The sequence below is a fragment of the Canis lupus genome, chromosome 33 (assembly GCF_011100685.1).
Source record: "Canis lupus familiaris isolate Mischka breed German Shepherd chromosome 33, alternate assembly UU_Cfam_GSD_1.0, whole genome shotgun sequence".
Classification (NCBI taxonomy): Eukaryota; Metazoa; Chordata; class Mammalia; order Carnivora; family Canidae; genus Canis; species Canis lupus.
This window is the reverse complement of record NC_049254.1, coordinates 5,722,698-5,736,214: the sequence shown is the minus strand read 5'-3', so window position 1 is coordinate 5,736,214 and position 13,517 is coordinate 5,722,698. Positions and strand designations below refer to the sequence as shown.

The 13,517-nt window shown below is 40.2% G+C and overlaps 1 protein-coding gene across 6 annotated transcripts in view; it reads right to left on the bottom strand.

Annotated features, from left to right (window-relative positions):
- GPR15 (G protein-coupled receptor 15) overlaps positions 1 to 10,584 on the bottom strand; it is a 29,245-nt gene extending 18,661 nt beyond the window's left edge. Inside the window, exons 1-4 of one of the 6 annotated variants that reach the window (XR_005383168.1) lie at positions 9,832 to 10,584; positions 3,463 to 3,877; positions 2,542 to 2,617; positions 2,165 to 2,352 (exon numbers count right to left, since the gene is read on the bottom strand). The gene's annotated coding sequence lies outside the window, so the exon portion shown is untranslated. Of the gene's footprint in view, positions 1 to 2,164; positions 2,353 to 2,541; positions 2,618 to 3,462; positions 3,878 to 9,831 lie in introns of those variants that run through there. The other 5 variants (XR_005383170.1, XR_005383171.1, XM_038582550.1 and 2 more) reach the window with 5 other exon arrangements.
- Positions 10,585 to 13,517: the final 2,933 nt, after the last annotated feature.

Here is a 13,517-nt window from a genome sequence, read left to right as displayed (position 1 = left end):
CCTCTTCTCTCTCTTCCTCCCTCCTGAGGTTTGCATTGTCTTTCAGCACCTTTGGTGGAAGGTAGAAAAGCTAAGTAAACATACAAAATGCTTGGGCGTGGGGTTTTAAAATTCTTGACCAAGGTGGCACTTTTGTGTTGGGAAGATACTTATTTTGGACAACGCCCCCGTCTCTTCTTGTCACCCCAAAGTTGTCTGTGACCATCAGTCCGACATCAGTCTTTAATATGCACTGTGGAAACAGTATCGGACTTTGGGGTTAGAGCCTCACTGGTAGCATCCTGAATTCTGGAAAGCCAGCACCATAAGCCCTGGTGTTGAATATGTGTCGTCGATAGTTCCAGCACATTTCAAAATAGCCGAGGTCATCCTCTCTTGCAAAGGCTTTTTTTCTTTGGAAAACACGGGTCTGTGTTGTTTCATTTGCTGTGAAAATTAGGTTTTCAGCTGTTTCTTGTTTCTCTTCAGGTAGAACCATATGAAATTGCTGACATTTGACCATTTTTTATTAAAACTGATCATAGAAAATCAGTGGCAAGTAAAGTGTTCATTTCTTTTTCACCTAATCTTTGAAAGCGACCCCCAATGTTAAAACTTAACTCTTAAGTTTTTCAGGGCATGAGTTTTATGGCAATTTAAGAAACATGTTTTAAAATCTTAGGATTCCTAATCTCATTAGATGTTGTGAATAAATATCTTTTATATCTTTGTTGGTGAAAGATTAATTTCAAAAATTTTTAGAGATAGCCATAAAAACAGTAAAAGTTGACACAGTAAAAAGGGCAGAATAATCCTAGAATTTATTTGTTCAGTTAATGCTGTGCACCCACTATCTTGATACTCTGGGGTCTCAATAAGTTAATGAAGAGTCATGTGTTAACATTTACCTGCTCAGAGCATTCCTGTGTGTGTGTTGGGAGGGGACAGAGTTGCTAAGTCACTTAAAGGAGGACTGATGAAAAGTGAGAAAAATGAGATGACCGTCAAACAGATCAAATTTAGTTTGTTTATCTATTCTAGAGATGTCACCAAATTGCAGACCAGCCCTGTTAAAACTTACAATGTAGACTCAGTCATGTTCAGCTGACTCTAAGAAGATGGTGTGAGGACATTTTAAAAAGTAACCTTCAGGTGAACTCTCAACCAGAAATGAAAACGACCTATTGGACTAACCAGATTTTGCCTGTTAACAAAACTTCCTGAGATTTCCTAGCAAGTAAATGGCTTAGCTTTGAAGACACAAATTAAGATTTCACAGTCTTGACGCAACTCTACGCTGACCAACATAGGTGGAGTCTTGTCCTCCTTCAGCCTTCTATTCATAAGGGAATAATGATTCATACTTTGAAAAGAGAGGAATAAAACAAGGAAACATCTGTGTATAGGAATTCTTTTCGTATTGCTCACTAGGTGTTCCAACATACTATCCTACTGAGATGCATCTTCCCTTGGATCAAATTATGATGCATGCCAGTGTCTTGCCACTTTTAAGTTGCAAAAAGAATGAATTAGATTATTTGCTCTATGGAAGAATTGCCGTAAGAGTCATTTAAATCTTCTTCAGGTGCTAAAAGTTTTGTTAGCAAAGTTAATATGTTTGACATATTAACATTTACCCCCTTCCTGCAAACTTACATTAAGGTGAGATCCAGTTCATATTAGTTTCTACCTTTGCTGTGTTTTCAAACTATGAAATTAGGAGAAAAAAGTAATTCTGGTTTGTCTTCGCCTCTGAAAAGACTTGACTTGTTGGGTGACGCCTCACCATTCATCTCTCACTCAGTGTTTCAGGGTGGGAACATGACCTCAACTCTGCTTCAGCCCTCCCGCCCCTCTCAGCCTCCTAGGTGTCTGCTCCTGCTTCTCTCTATGCAGCTCGTGCTGTCAGTGGGCAACCTGGACTCCCACATTCCCATAACCTCCTACGGCCCGTACTTCACCATCCTTAGGCCTGAGGCTTCTCTGTGCTATCCAGTCTTCTTAGTCTCAGTCTCAAGATACCGAGGACGGCTGTTCAAAACCAGTGAGCTGATTCTGTTTAAAAAGTTAACACTCTTTGATTTTGTCTGCTCAACAATTTAAAACCATCTCCGACTGTTGATTGATTGATTGATTGTAGTGGATTATATATTTTTAAAATTTAAATTCAGTTTGCCAACATGCATTGTAACACCCAGCGACTTTCGATTTATTATTATTCCTTACCACACATTATTGAAATCTCTACAAAAGTTAGGTGTTGGAAACCCTTATTCTGCTTCTTCAGCTTCCACAGCAGGAGTTTTATGTTCTTTTTAGTGAGGGAATACTGGAGTGAACTCTTTTAGTTTCTCCAGTTGTTTTTGCTCCTTCCTAAAAAAGAAAGAATACAGTATGATCGGAGATACTGCTAGGATCATGCACAAAAGGCAGCACCGTGCGCAATGGTTAAGTTTCTAGCTCAGGAGACGTTCTGGAATGCTAAATTTGTAATCCCAGGTCTGTCACTTAGCCTTTCCAAGCCCCACTTTGCCCATCTGTGAAATGCTATGATTATCATACCTGCCTCATACAGTTGCAGTGCAGATTATGTAAATCGCTGAACATAAAGTAGCCAAAGAATGCTTGTTCTGACGGGCTGCATGAAGAGATGGAAGAGGTTACCAGGCCAACCAAGCGGTGGTTCTCAGCCTAGGCCGCACAGTGGAATTGCCTGGAGAACTTGAAAAAATACTTGTGCCCCAGAGATTTTCTGATTTATTTGGTCTGGGGGGGTGGCCAGGTCACTACTACTCTTTAAACCTTTCAAAGTGATTCCGGTGAGTAACTTGTGTTTGAGAACTATATTTGAAACTACATTTAAAGGCAAGTTATAGGATTCCCTCTCTCCTCGGCAGATTGTTAGAGAGGGACACTGGGCTCTGTGCAGTCAACAGACCCAGCATGGTGCCTGCTTTCTAGAAGCTATTTCTTTGCTGTGCTTTGCCGCACTCTCTTCTGCTGCAAACTGGCCCTTCGAGGCAAGCTCCCATTGTCACACCACTGCGGGATGGAGATGTGCGTGAGGAGTGTGCCTGCAGACCCCACACCCTCCCAGGGCTCGCCCCGAGGTTTGGATTTGGCAAGAGGTATTAGGAAGCCCCATTTGTTCTGGCTTCAATCCCAAATGACTTTCTTTATTCCAGGACTTTTGGGGATCCTGTACTTTGGAGTGGTTAGGCCTTGATAAATACAGTGTGTGCTTTGACCCCTGTCTGCTTATTGGCTCATCACATTGCTACTCTTTTGGTTTCAAATCACAGGGGACAGAGGCATGCGTGGTTGACCTTCACCTCTACGCTAGCTTGAGAAGGGACACCGAAAATGAGGATAAAATAGCATCTGCCCTGATAGGTTACTGTGACAGCTAAGTAGATCCTGAAATGTTAGGTATTTGTTTTTGAAGGCTGACACAACACACGGGGCGGGGGGGTGTGCCTTTACCTGGCCTGTGCCATGGGGAGCTGGAGCTGGTGCGCACTGGCAGTCCTGCAGGGTGAGGGCTGGGCCTGGCCCTACCTTCACGAGGAGACTCAGTTTCCAGTATAAGGGCCACTCCCAAACAGACAGTGCTTCACCCATTGCAGGGGCTTTTTAGCCATCCTGGCATCTCAAAGTGGGAGAATTTTTAAAGCTTCTGCTTTTATCTTTTGTCTCAGACAAGACTGCTAATGTGGGCTCTTTGGTTTTTCAACGATTTTGCTAAGTATCAGTTGATAATTTCGGATTAGCTGCCTCAGGAAAAAAAAAAAAAAAAAAACCTGTCTCTCTCTTGTTTAAATCCACCTCCGTTGAGGGAACAGGAAAAGCTTGGATTTCTGTGGCTTGTTCTCAGGCTCCTCAAGTCAACTGCAACCACCTGCAATGCAGTTTGATTCAGATTGTTCATTTTCAGAGCTAGGCATGGCGACAGGTTTCAGGAACGCACACCGCAGGCCTAACCTCTGGGCATTATTGGCGAGCACTCATAGTAAGCTGCAGAGTGGCACTTGTTGCCCTGCACTTAAAGGAGCATTCAAGGCCATGTAAGGCAAGAAAGTAACCAAAAAAATTCTAGAAAGACTTCAGACACTTGGACTATTACACAAAGGTAGCAGAACCAATTTTATTATCCTAACTCTGCAGCCATCATCCCAGGCGATGCTCCCCCTTCCTCCACCCTTGAACTAAAAAGGTGATGGGAGGGGATCCCTGGGTGGCGCAGCGGTTTGGCGCCTGCCTTTGGCCCAGGGTGCGATCCTGGAGACCCGGGATCGAATCCCACGTCGGGCTCCTGGTGCATGGAGCCTGCTTCTCCCTCTGCCTGTGTCTCTGCCTCTCTCTCTCTCTCTCTGTGACTATCATAAAATAAAAAAATAAAAAAAATAAAAATTTAAAAAGGTGATGGGAGGGAGAAAAGGGAAGAAGAGGCCTGCTCTCTGAATTGAGAATATCGGGGCCTTCTCCTGTCCTCCACAGAAGGGAAGCATGGACTTCCTCCATGTGCTAGACACCGTCCTAGGTGAATAGCAGTGTGACCTTGTAGATAATTCAAGACTTTCACACCCACAGATCTACTTAAAATCCCAGCTCTTCCTTTTTCTGCTTGAGAAATTTTACCAATTTAAATAGATTTTTTATGTCCCACTGGAATATAAACGTCCATCTTCACATTTGGTGTGAGGCCTAAATAATACATGCAAAACACTTAGTGTCTGGCACATCATAGGATTTCAAGAAATGGTAACCATAATTAATCTGCAGATGATTTCAAACATATTTTTTTAAAGATTTTATTTATTTATTTATAGAGACACAGAGAGAGAATGAGAGGCAGAGACACAGGCAGAGGGAGAAGCAGGCTCCATGCAGAGAGCCTGACATGGGACTCGATACAGGGTCTCCAGGATCACGCCCCAGGCTGCAGGCGGCGCCAAACCGCTGCACCAGCGGGGCTGCCCTGCAGATGATTTCAGATCCCCAGCCTTGCCTTCTCTCCAAAGCTCTAGGTCTAAGCTTTCTGACTTCCAGACAGCTCCATTTGAATATTTTCATGATACCTAAAACTTAGTATGTCCAGGTTTAAACTCCTCTTTCTTCTCATGATTTCTCCAGTTTCCATTTTCTTTGTGTTTCTCCTGTCACCTAGACTTTCAATGGTGACATCATCTTCGACTTCTCTTGTTTCTGTGCCTTATGTATGTCTCTTGTTTATGTGCCATATGTATGCCTTATGTATCCAGTTGGTTTCCAAGGCTTTTTTATTCTACTCCTATAATGTCTATCTCACTAAAAGCCCCCTGTCCTACCCTGGTCTGGGCTACTGGATGACAGTAGCCTCTCTGCTGGTCTCCTTGCTGACAGCTTTCTCCTGTAGTCCATTTTATATCCCTTGCCAGTCCAATTTGCAAAAGCATAGATTTAATCACTTCAACCTTTTACTCAATAACTTTCAAAGATCTCCCATTGCTTATAGAAACAATCTAGAATAGTCTAGATTTAGTCTCCCATCCAAGTGCTAGCAGAGCTAGCCAGTTCTAGCTTTGCAATATTTTCTGTCCTCTCCTTTAGCTTTGGTTAAACTCACTATTGTTTGATCCACTTTACACTTTCTTAGGACCATGCTTCTTGCTACATTGCCTTTATTTCTGGAATACTATTCTCAACCTATTCAAATCCTATCCATGTCACTTCGCTGAAATTACAATTTCAAGAATCATAACCATTTCATTACCAAATAGAATAATAATTTAAAGCTCATCTAAAATGTCCTTTATTTTTTTGAACTCCTTATAGCACACCAAGTAACCTCTTTCCTGTGTCTTTGGTCACTTTCTACCTTGCGTAACACTGATTAATATGCATTCATCTACTCTACTAGGACTTACTATTTATTTAGTCTTTTTTTTTTAGTCTCCCAATGTCTTCCACATTGCCTTGCATAGAGTAGTTGCTCAAGAAGTAAGAGGTTTCTGAGTGAAGTTGAAATTATTAGAAAGCCCCATTGTAAAATATATGCTTAAAATTACATTATCTAGGAAAGAATTAAAATTGATAGACAAGAGTTCAAGTTTAACACTTTGGAGGGAAAGCTCTATAACAGGTCCTACAAGGTAACTTTGAGATTTATAGATATAGCTTTCTTTCCCTTACCTAGAAGAGGATGTGGGTACAGTCCTTTGCCAGTTGTGATGGCAAATGGACAGTTGAAGTTAATCACTGTGGCTTTTGTGATGTTTTTGCACATTTCATATGAGGAATTTGTATTAGAAAATGTTTAACTTTTTTTTGTTTGTTTAAAGTTTTTTATCAACTTGGTTAGAAGATAAAAATTCAGAACTATAGAAAACATTGATGAAAGAAATTGAAGATGACACAAACAAATGGAAAGATATTCCACATTCATGGATTGGAGGATCAAATGTTAAAATATCCATACCACCCAATCTATAGAATTAATGCAATCCCTGTCAAAATACCAATAGCATTTTTAATTAAACTAGAACGAATAATCCTAAAATTTCTATGGAACTACAAAAGACCTCAAACAACCAAAGCCATCTTGAAAAAGAAAAAGACTGGGGGTATCACAATCCCAGATTTCAAGATATACTGAAAAGGTAGTAGTAATCAAGGCAGTATGGTCCTGGCACAAAAATACACACATAGATCTATGGAATAGAATAGAGGGCCCAGAAATAAACCTGCATTATATGGTCAATTAGTCTTTGACAAAGGAAGCAAGAATATGCAATGGGGAAAAATAAAAACACAGTCTCTTGAACAAATGGTGCTGGATAGCTGCATGCAAAAGAATAAAACTAAAAAAAAAAAAAGAATAAAACTGAGGTACTTTCTTACATCACATACAAAAATAAATTCAAAATGGATTAAAGACCTAAATGTGAGACTTGAAACCATAAAAAGCCTAGAAGAGAGCACAGGCAGTAATTTCTCTGACACTGGCTGTGGCACTGTTTTTTCTAGAAATGTCTCCTAAGGCAAGGGAAACAAAACCAAATTAAACTATTGGGATTATATCCAAATAAAAAGCTTCTGCACAGCAAAAGAAACAATTAACAAAACAAAAAGCCTATTGAATGGAAGAAGATATGTGCAAATGACATATCTGATAAGAGATTAGTATCTAAAATATATAAAGAACTTATACAACTGAACACCCCCCAAAAAAAAATCTGATTAAAAATGGGCAGAAGGCATTAACAGACATTTCTCCAAAGAAGACATATAGATGGCCAACAGACACATGGAAGGATGCTCAGTATCACTCATCCTCAGGAAAATGCAAATGAAAACCACAATGAGACATCACCTCACATCTGTTAGAATGGCTAAAATTAAAACCGCAGGAAACGACAAGTGTTGGCAAGGATGCGGAGAAAAAGGAACCTTCGTGCACTGTTGAGGAGAGAGCAAACTGATGCAGCCACTGTAGAAAACAGTATGGAGGTTCCTCAAAAAAATTAAAAATAAAATTGCCATAGGATCCAGTAATTCCACTACTGGGTATTTACCCAAAGAATATGAAAACATTAATTCAAAAAGATATATGTACCCCTATGATTATTGCAGCATTATTTACAATAGCCAAATTTTGGAAGTAACCCAGCGCCCGTCCATTAAATGAATGGATAAAGAAGATGTAATATATACATACAATGGAATATTACTCAGCCATAAGAAGAATGAAATCTTGCCATTTGCAACAACATGGATGGATCTAGAGAGTGTAATGCTAAGTGAAATAAGTCAGAGACAAATGCCATATGATTTCACTTATATGTGGAATTTAGAAACAAAACAAAATGAGCAAAGAAAAAAGACACACAAACAAAAGCACAGACTTAAACACAAAGAACAAACTGGTGGTTACCAGAGCGAAAGTGGGTGGAGGGATGGGTGAGATAGGTGAAGGAGACTAAGAATATACTTGTTGTAATGAGCACTGAATAATGTACAGAATTGTTGAATCATTATATTGTATACCTGAAACTAATATAACACCGTATGTTGATTATACTGGAATTAAAATTTTTAAAAGTGATAGAGACTGATGCCACCTAATGTTAAAGAAATGCCATCACCAGTAATATACACACTGGTCCTGAGAGCCACCTGTTGAAAAAGCTGATGAATAATGACAACTATTCAGTCAACAAATTTCAGGAGAGACTCAATTGCCCCCAAAGTCCTATTCAATTCCCTACTATTATCCATAAACAAATTGCCACATATGTGGCAATGTTTACTGTAAGAGTTATAATATTTTCCTTTTGTGAGATCCTATCAAAACACATACTCAGTAATAACATTTAAATAAAAACAAAAAATTCAGAACACTGTTGGAGAAGTTTGATGGAGTCGATGTATCCTTATCTATATTTAAACTATGAAGGAAAGTTCTACAACCGAAATCAGGGCACTGTTAGATAAAGTTAGGAATTTAATAGGTAAATTTAGGGGAGTATGAGTACTTTCATGGAAATGAAGATGCATCATTTCAAAGGCATATTCATCAGAGGTAACTTTTCATCAAAAGGACATTTTACCATAGATTTCCAATCAGGACCTGTTCTCAAAGAACTCTGCCCAATATTATGCCATTCTCTCTCGATTACTAAAATAGTGCTCATCTTGATTAATATATATTTAATAAACAATAATTTATTTATTTCAGAGGAAGTTAGATATTTGGTTCAATAAATATATATATTTATATAAATAAATAAATAAATAAATAAATAAATAAATAAATAAATAAAATATATTTTTTATTTCCCAAATTGCCCTTGATAATTTTTTTTTTTCGACAATCTTCTCATTTTGTCCCATTATTCTTAGGATATATTGGCCTATTCTTAGGATATATATGGCCTTTCACTCTCGCCAGCAAATTTTATTCTTCAAACAAGCTGAACATTGAATTTTTACAATGGGCCATGCCTGCAGTAGTTTAAAAACATGACCCTATAATTCTTTGATCACCCTCCCACCCACCCAACACATTTCATTGTGTTTTCTGTTCCCTTTCCATGAATCCGGGCTGGCTTATATTGCTTTGACCAATAGTTTGACTTAAGTAATGCAACGAAGTCATAAAAGGTTATTCTAAAACACTTAGTTTTAGAATCCTCACTTGTGGAACATTCCATCTCAGAACCCACCTGCCATGCTGTGAAGCCCAGACCACATGGAGAGACCTTGTGTAGACAGCCAAGTCATCTTCTGATCATGTGCTCAGCTGACTAGGATGTGTAGTCCTGCTAAGCCTTCAGATGACTCTGGCCCCACCACTATCTCACTGTAACCCTACCAGACTCCAATCAAGAAACCCTCAGCGTGTGGGAAATATCAGAAAGGGAGACAGAACGTAAAGACTGCTAACTCTGGGAAACGAACTAGGGGTGGTAGAAAGGGAGGAGGGCGGGGGGTGGGAGTGAATGGGTGACGGGCACTGGGTGTTATTCTGTATGTTAGTAAATTGAACACCAATAAAAAATAAATTAAAAAAAAAAAAAAAAAAAAGAACCCCTCAGCTAAGCCCCACCAACCTACGAAACTGTAAGAGATAGTAATAATTTGTTGTTTTGGCTGCTACATTGTGGGATCATTTGTTATGCAGTCACAGTATCTAGAACCATCTCCTTTCCCACCACAGGCTTTCTAAAGGCCTTTTTCTCTTCCTGAATGGCTTTTTCTGACCCCCCACCCACACCCCACACCCTCCCCACTTTTTTACATGGATTACTCCTATTTATTTTTCTAATTAAGCTTAATATTTCCTTATTTAGCACATTTCCCCGGACCACTTACCTCAGGCTCATTCTCCCTCTAATTATTTCACATACCCCGAAGTTCTTGAATGTGGTAGGCAGTAAAGTCCAGGTTGGGGAGTGATTCTACTTGTCATCACTGCTTTTAAACTCCATGGTCCAATGGTCTCATACCTTAATATAATCTAAGGGAGGTTCTGGGGTCACTAAATAATAGTGAAGGCCTTTTTGCGAGAGACACGAGAAAAGTTCAGTCCATTCCAATAATCCAGGTCAGTTAGTGAAGTATCAAAACTAAAATGCCATTCAAAGTTGAAACTGTCTCTTCTCTTAGCTCAACCTTGTCTCTGGCTGGGGGGCCTACCATAGGGAGGGGACTGAGTGTCTCTCAGCCCTCAGTCACTTTCTCCTACGTGGGCAGAGACTTTCTGGTCCTTCAGGGTCAAACTGTGGCAAAAGTAGATTAGGGAGAGGGACAGTTTACTGCGGCTGGTACAGTTGTCATCTGACCTGGGGGCATGTAGCTCATGCACAATTGCTGGTTCTTTTTCTTTTAAAAGCCACTTTGGAAAGTTTCTCAGAGATCCTCCCTCTGCAGACCTTCAGACTGTATTTCTTTTAACAAGTGAAATCAATGTCTCTACTTTAGCTGTGTGCTTACCACGCCCCCCTCAGTCCCTGGGTTCCTGGTAGGCTGATTTCTCTCTGTTGGGATCATATTGCTCTCAGGTGTTCAAGAGTTTCTCTCTCTCTCTCTCTCTCTCTCTCTCTCTCTCTCTCTCTCTCTCTCACCAGGACTCCCAGTCTGCTCCTATTGTGATGAAGACATTTAGCCCCCAAGAAACAAGAACAGCTAAGTCTCTCTTAACTCAGTTTGGGGTTTCACTGCTTCATGCTTCAGGCTCATCTGACTGACCCCTTTTGTTGCCAGACTTTTCAAGAGTGAGTCAAATATTCATTCACAGATTTGTCAAAAGTCAGAGGGCGCATGGCAAGCTCCCTCAGTAAAGCCCTTTTCAACTGGCTATTTCCCTCCTCACCACAGTGACTGGGACTTGGGGAAAGCCTGTAAGCCTGCAGCATCTCTCCCCAGAGATGTCTCTCTCCTAGTTTTCCAAACTCTGATTAACCCCAAAGCATTTATATATTTTTGTGGGGAGTGAGACCCTGAAAGTCCCAAGATAGGTTTGTTTATTTATTTATTTTCAAGTTTTTATTTAAATCCCAGTTACCATATTGTGTAATACTAGTTTCAGGAATAGGATTTATTTATTTTTCTCTTTTCTTTGTTTAAATTCAATTTGCCAATATATAGTACGCCATTAGTTTCAGATGTCATTTTCAATAACTCATCAGTTGCATATAATACCCAGTGCGTATCACATCACAGCCCTCCTGAATGCTTGTCACCCAGTTACCCCATCCCCCCATCCATCTCCCCTTCAGTAACCCTCAGTTTGTGTCCCAGAGTTAAGGGTCTCTCATGGTTTGTCTTCTTGGATTCTTTTCCCACTCAGTTTCCCCACCTTCCCTTATGGTCCCTTACACCATTTCTTATATTCTGCATATGAATGAAACCATATAATTGTCTTTCTCTGATTGACTTATTTCACTCAGCATAATACCCTCCAGTACCATCTGCATCGATGTAAATGGTAGGTAGTCATCCTTTCTGATGTTTGAATAATATCCCTTTGTATATATAGACCACATCTTCTTTATTCATTCTTCTTTTGAAGGACATCGAGGCTTCTTCCACAGTTTGGCTATTGGGGACATTGCTGCTCTGAACTTTGGGGTGCAGGTGCCCTTCATTTCATTAAATCTGTATCTTGGGGATAAATACCCAGCAGTGCAATTGCTGGGTCATAGGATAGCTCTATTTTTAACTTCTTGAAGAACCTCCAAGATAGATTTTTAGACACGCCTCCTGCAAATCCTTCACATCTAAGCCTCACATCTCAATTTGGAATATGGAACTTTTGATAGAACTAAACTGAGATGACAAAGTAAGTTACATTTAAAGCCTACTCAACATAGAACTGTAATAATTTCTGCTTATCGTCTTCTTCCTCTCCTGGGTTAGTTAAAACCCACAAGAACAGGAGTCTTGTCTGACTCCCCTCACAGTACACCAGTGCTTAGTGCAGTACAGACTCTAGGGTAAAGTGCTCAATGAGAACGTATTGAGTAAATAAACAAATGAGCTGACTTTTCACCCTGTATGAACTAATCTTTTAAGTCTGGTTATCCACAACCCTCAGTTTTCAGATGTAAGCATGTAGATATACAATAATTATTAAGTTGTTGTGCTTCATTGTTTCCTTTCATCAGTCCTCCAATGAATGAAAGTCATTTTCTTGGTGCACGTTGCCTTGGGAGGAGAGTAATAAATCTTATGTCTCAAAAATGAGTATTTCCCTTTAAGTAGGGGCTACATGTTTAATTACAAAGTTAGTTAAATAGAAGGAAAACATGAGAGGGGGGAAAGTATTGAGGAGGATGGAGTTCTATTAGTCTACTGTTGGTCAATTGTATTGAATACACTATATATATCTGATACCATTTTCTTTCCTTTCTAACTAGCCTGCATTAGATAAATTTCTAAGGAGCAGAGATTGTGCTGATATAATTCCTTTTACTGTGTATAGCCCTGTATCCTTTCCTACACTAACAGGAGCTCAGTACACACTTTCCTGGGGATGGCAGGAAGGAAGATGACACGTGGTCCGGGGGGGTTGAGAAGGACATTGCAGGGCCATAAAGGGGAGGGCAACCCTCAGGCTCCTGTGGGAATTATGCCATAGATTTCATCTCCGTGGTGGTCATAGCTTGCTTCTGCAAGAATTCTTGTCATAATAGATCTCAGTAGTACATTTGCTTCCTGGGATAAAATAAGTCAAAGAGAGCTCTCAGGTGATGTGTCCTTTTGAGAGCCACACAGACAGGGCAGCCAACATAAAACTGAGAAGATAATTTGTTTCAGGGATTCTGTTCCTCTCATTTTGGGTTCTGCTTCTTTCTGTTGAGCCTGGTGTCTTCAGGCCACCACCTGGCCTTCTGGGAGTCACATGTTTGGGGCAGTTATCTGGCTTTTGGTGTATGCGAACGATGGCTTCCTAGGTTTGTGCCTCGTTCCTCTGGGCTGTTTCCTTCTGAATCATTGTCAAAATACCTACTGAATTGATTTGTGCTGTTAGGATGATGAGTCAGAGCTTCCAGGTAGCTTATTCCCATTTGAACACCTGGACTTCCAAGATCGTATTCTTAATTTTTGGTTTCTTATTTTTTCTCCCTTCTTGCCTGCCTTTCTTTCTTCCTGAATATAGACTTTGAGCCCCTCAGCTGGTGCCAGGTTTTGCGCTAGGCCCTGGGAATGCACGCCGCACCCCTGCCCTCTGGGAAATCATGTGGAGCAGAGACTGCCACTAAAAACACAATGCAGATCATTTTCTCTCATGCGGAGCATATTTCATTTTTGAGTCCACAGACAATACCCCTCTGATTAATTGTGCTATTGTTTACTAATTTGGCAGGAAAGATAAAATCTATTCACCATATTTGTCTCAATATTCTACTGGTGGAACATGTACTTGCTATAAGGGTCGAGAGATATTTTGATTAGAATAGCTTGGAGCCCCTCAAATTACATTCCTTTGACACTCATAGAGCTAGTCTATGAGCTGTCTTCAGGGGTGAATGAATCAACTTTCCCTTCCTTGTTGT